This window comes from Dipodomys merriami, unplaced genomic scaffold (assembly GCF_024711535.1).
Source record: "Dipodomys merriami isolate MVZ:Mamm:240054 unplaced genomic scaffold, mDipMer1.0.p SCAF_1446, whole genome shotgun sequence".
Classification (NCBI taxonomy): Eukaryota; Metazoa; Chordata; class Mammalia; order Rodentia; family Heteromyidae; genus Dipodomys; species Dipodomys merriami.
Genome location: NW_027202767.1, coordinates 40,223 through 45,968, shown reverse-complemented (window position 1 = coordinate 45,968; position 5,746 = coordinate 40,223).

The window sequence follows — 5,746 nt, the reverse complement described above, 5'->3', positions numbered from 1 at the left end:
TTCAACCACTGAGCTCGCCCCCAGGTTCCCTAAATCAATATGAAGGGGGAACAAAATCATAAATGATCTTCAGTCAACTATTAAGTGAGACAAGAGGCTTCTCAGGCTTCTCCCTAGGAGAAAAGTTTGCTTTCTTATAGGATAAGTACAATAGAAGGATACAGCGTCCGGACTGTTGGATTAGGAGAAACGAACAAGCCCATGCTGTCTTTCAAACAATATTCCAGCCCCTTTACTTGCTTGCCATTTCCCCCCACACCATAGGTCCTAGAATATGGTAAATAACTCAGTACAGTCTGTAGACAAACAGGTTCAAATACAAAACTGCCTTTTAAAACATAATTGTACAATACTATGTTTAATATAACAGAATGCCACCTGGAAATATACTAGGATGGGGGAGAGGCATGCAGGCATGGATGCACAAATGCAGACCTGAGTTAAGAAGATGGTTAAATCATTAGGAGTGACATTATCCAAAAAGAGATGTACTGTACTCCTTACCTGACTTATGTAAATGTGACTGGTCACCCTTGTAACAACAATTTTTTTAAGTTATCATTAAAAATTAGAACCAAACTGGGCCTAGGTGGCTCACACCTGTAATCCTAGCTATTCAGGAGGTTGAGATCTGAGGATCAGGGTTCAAAGCCCGCCTGGGCAGGAAAGCCCATGAGATTTTTATCGCCAGTTGAACCACTAGAAAAACAGGAAGTGGCACTGTGGCTCAAGTGGTAGAGCGCTCACCTTGAGCTGAGGGACAGTGTCCAGGCCCAGAGTTCAAGTCCCATGACCAACCAAAAAAAAGAAAGAAACTTTTGCAAAGGTTGAGAAATATTTTCCTGCCAAAGGTCATATGGCCTTTTATAACATCATTATGGGCCATACAAAGTTATCAGTACAATCAGAGCAGATGCATTCCTGTCTGTCTGTCCCCTCATTTACCAACTGACTTCCTAGGCCTTCAATGGGCCACAGGCCAGACTTTCCCCATCCCTGTTTAAAGAGTGGTTTGAGTTGTGCAAGATGAAAAGCTCTGGAGATGTGTTTGTTTCACAACCATAAAAATACACTACTGAATATAACAATGAAAATAATACAACGGAAATGCACTGGTGGCTAATGGTAATTAATTACTGTACAATGAAAACTTGTTAACAGGAAAAAAGTCATTTTCATGATTTTTCTTTTTTCTTTTGGCTTTTGCTCTACCACTTTAAGCAACAGCTCCACTTTCTGGTTTTTGAGTGGTTCACTAGCGATAAGAATCTCATAGGGGGCTGTGAATGTGGCTTAGTGGTAGAGTGCTCGCCTAGCATGCACGAAGTCCTGTGTTTGATTCCTCAGTACCACATACACAGAAAGAGCCAGCAGCAGAGGTGTGGCTCAAGTGGTATAGCACAAGTCTTGAGCAAAAGAAGCTCAGGGACAGCACCCAGGCTCTGAGTTCAAGCCCCAGGACTGGCAAAACAAAACAAAACAAAACAAAAAAAAATATATATATATGGATTTTTCTGCCCGGGCTGGCTTTGAACTGTGATTCTCAAATTTCAACCTCCTGAGTAGCTAGTGTTACAGGTGTGAGCCACCAGCACCCGACTAATGGGTTAACTTTTAATTGTATCAATGATATAAATGTTTTAAAATTGTTACCACAATTAAAAAATATGTTTCACAGCAAGATGTTGTGTGTTCCTCACACGAAGTATGTGGTCTCCAAGGGGTGGTATGGACAAAGAAGGGAGGTAAATACCACCCGTGATACACAAAACAAATGCTGCACTAAGTAATATTACATTTATCTCATCTTCCTCTAGAAAGAGAGCAAAGACTGAGGAGATACCAGTATCACGTTTTTTGATATAAGGAATTTGAATTCTCTTCATACATAAGTCATTGCTTTAAGTACGGATAAAACTGTCTCCAAAGAGAGTCCAGAGATCCAGGTTATTCAAAGCTTTACTACTTAAGGTTTCAACCCAGAACTTAAGTCTTAAACTTAGGCACAAAGGACCCTCCTCCTAAAGACACCCACCCCAAGCTTTTTTTTTTCCTCTTCTCACTTTCTCTCCTTGGGCCTTTTGTATTCTCCTTTCACTGTGCGCATTGAACTGTGAGCATAGAAATCTGAACTTTGCCAAGATGCTTGGGGACAGCAGAGGATGGGGAAAGAAAACAGCAGAAAAGAGTGAAAGGAGCTCCATTCCTACCACAGCTCTGCGGCTTCAGAGGAGCTGCGGAGAGTAACAGGATTTGCCTCTCTTGCAGCTGGTGACACAGCTCATTAGGGAAAAGCCTGCTTAATGTGTGCACATGTACACACACACACACACACACACACACACACACACACACACATACACACACACACACACACACACACACACACACACGAAAACAAATCTCTCTGGACTGAGCAAGGGGCACCCAGACTACCTCTGGGGGAAGGGGAAGAAGACAGTTGTTAGAAAATATGCCCACTAAGGATGAACAACTGCTCACTTTAAAAAGTCCTGCCCGCCTTACAGCCGGATTCCAGACCAAGGACAGTCTAATGACATACAGAACGTGAAATTTCCTTAATATAGCCAGTCACTCAACTGTAGCTTTTCTTAAATAACACTCCAGACACTTTCCCTTTGTAACGCGTACCTATTCCCTGTGTAAGTTTTCTTTAACCTTTTACCAATTTGTTTCTTTTCTTCAACTTCCAAGAATCAATATGCAGATTTATATTGCCACCATTTAGTCACAATAATTCCTTTGAGTTTATTTAGAGGAGGGGGAGGGGGGAAGGAGTAGCTAAGGAATAAAAGTCATGTTGGTTGTATTTGCTTTTGGAGTTGCAAATCTTCCTGATTTGCACAGGACCGAGTACAATGTACATCTAGATGAAAGCCCCGTGTGGGACCAGAACCTCTCATGCACAAAGGCGGGGCAGTGGGCCCCTGAGGGACTCTCGAAGCTGCTGGCCAGAAAGACTGCCTGGAGTGCCGGCTCAGGACACGAGAGGAAAGGCACACCAGCCTCCAGAAGGCACCTAGACTGGCAGCTGATGCTTTCTAACTTGGTACACATGCCCAAAGGCATGTGGCATTCCAATTTGGCAGGAACTTATAAATCAGCAGGAGCAACTGCACTGCCGAGGGGCCTGAAGGCAGCTACGTAACACGTTCAGTGGGCAAACCTTTATCTGCTCAGCCCCCAAAGGCTAGCAGGTCTGTTCTGCTGCTTTGTATGCAGTGACCAGACTCAGCTATGTCACCGGCTACAATGCTGTGGAAACCAAACAGCTCCTTCCCTCAGTGTTGACTATAACTCAAAATCATCAACTGGAAAAATATTAATTACACAATAAATGTGTGAAACTAGAATGATTTTTCTGCAAATGTTTAAATTAGGAATAGTGGCTCCAAAGGTTGTTTAAAAAAGTATTCAAAATTACCTAATCTTCCACACACACACAAAAAAAATACCATGACACAAACAATGCCCAATGACTGAAAAAGCAGGGAGTATGATGCCTACCAGGCTGGGGTGGGAGGCACTAAGCTGGACAAGCATGACTACACAGATGGAAAGGCAGATCCTAGCCAGATCCTTGCCAGGACACATATTGTAGAGAGCTGCGAGAGGCCGCACCTGGAAGATGGCGCCGGCTTCCACCCTCCGCCTTCCCGATGGTGAGTGCTCTCTGTGGTAAACAACTCCTTATATGGCTAAGGCAAAGAATCTGGCTTGCTTCCGTGCACCTGAACCTATTGGCGGTTCCCACGTGGCGTATCAGGGTTGGCTACCCAGCGGGTACTTAAGGCTGTGGGGAATTCTCCCCAGGGTTGGGGTCAGAAGATGAATAAAAGGTCCTGAAAAAACTGCAGAGAGAAGAGCCCGGTGTCGCGTCTTCCTTGCTGGTCAAGGCGGTAGCGACACGTGGCGGCCCGTACGGGGAACTCAGCCATAACCCCAAGGAGGACTCAGAACTCTCTGCGGTCAGGTGGTGCACCGGTAAGTCCCCAGGTAAAAGGGGAATCCGCGACAAAAGTGGGGGTAAGTCCCCAGGTAAAAGGGGAATCCGCCACAAGAGCGGGAAGTAAGTTCCCAGGTAAAAGGGGAATCCGCCACAAGAGCGGGGAGTAAGTTCCCAGGTAAAAGGGGAATCCGCCACAAGAGCGAGGGGGATTTTTGCTCTTCTCGGTAGATAAAGAGAGAGTGAGAACCCGGGGCTAGTCAATATAGTAGCCAAAAGTGTAAGTAAAAGTTTGTTTACCAGCTTTAAATGTTTAAAACATGGGCGCTTCTTCTTCGCACCCAATTTTTTTGGCTCTCAATGAGCTACTGCACTCAAAAAAGTTAAAAATAAAAAAGAGTACTTTAGAGAGATTTTTGAATGAATGTGACATCGTTGCCCCGTGGTTCGCTGTCTCCGGAAGCCTCACGGTGGCCTCTTGGGAGAAACTAGGGAGGGACCTAGATTTTGCCTCTGAACAAGGAACGCTTAAGAGCGGAGTGAGACCAATATGGAAACTGATAAGTGGCTGTCTCGAGGACCAGCGTTGCAGTGAGGCGGTAGAGAATGGTCAGGCCGCCTTAGAAATGCTGCAGGAAGAAAGATCGGAAAGGGCAGACAGCGAAAAGGAGGAGAGCAGGGGGGGCTTATACCCTGATTTTGCCGAACTAGAGACCTCTGAGTCTATAGACTCAGAGGAACTACAATCACTCATAGAACAAATAGAAAAAACAAAGATAAGAAAGAGGAGGAAAGGGAAGGAGAGAGAGGACCCAGATAAAGACGAATGCACGCCCTCCATGCCCCGCCCCACACCTTCGGCCCCTCCGCTCTATGTGGAGGACCTTGGAAGTGGCAGCCCCGGCTGTTCTTTCAGCCCAGGCGTGTGGAAAGCAGTCAGAACCGAGTTACATCTAGCCTGTCCAATATTTCAGGATCCACAGGGACAGCGGTATCATGAACCCTTAGATTTTAAGGTTATAAAATCTTTAGCTGAGTCTGTGCGGACATACGGAATCACAGCCTCCTTTACTGTAGCCCAGGTGGAGGCCCTAAACAGACACTGCATGACACCCGGTGATTGGAGTGGGCCCGCACGAGCTTGTTTGAGCCCAGGTCAGTATTTAGATTGGAAGGCCTTTTTGATTGAATTTGCTAGTGAAGAGGCTGCAGCCAATCAGGCTGCGGGGAACCCAGCTTGGGACAGAGATATGCTGCTTGGACAGGGGAGATTCGCCAATCAGCAGATAGGCTACCCGGTTCAAGTTTATGAACAAATCAATAAAATTGGCATAAAGGCATGGAAGGCCTTACCAAATAAAGGCGAGGTGAGTGGCAATCTCACCAAAATCCTGCAGGGCTCTATGGAGCCGTTTTCGGACTTTGTTGCTCTTATGGTTGAGGCTGCTGGCAGAATTTTTGGTGACCCAGATGCAGCCATGCCATTAATTAAACAGCTTGTTTACGAGCAGTGCACTAAGGAATGCAGAGCCGCCATAACCCCATATAAGAACAGGGGACTAGAAGCATGGATGAAAGTTTGCAGAGAGCTGGGCGGACCACTAACTAATGCTGGATTAACTGCTGCTGTGGTGCAATTAACCCAGAAGAATGGGGCTGGGAAGGTGGCTCAGTGGTAGAGCGCTTGCCTTGCATGCCTGAGACCCTGGGTTCCATTCCTCAGCACCATATAAGCAAAATGAAAAAAGCCGGAAGTGACGCTGTGACTCAAGTGGTAGA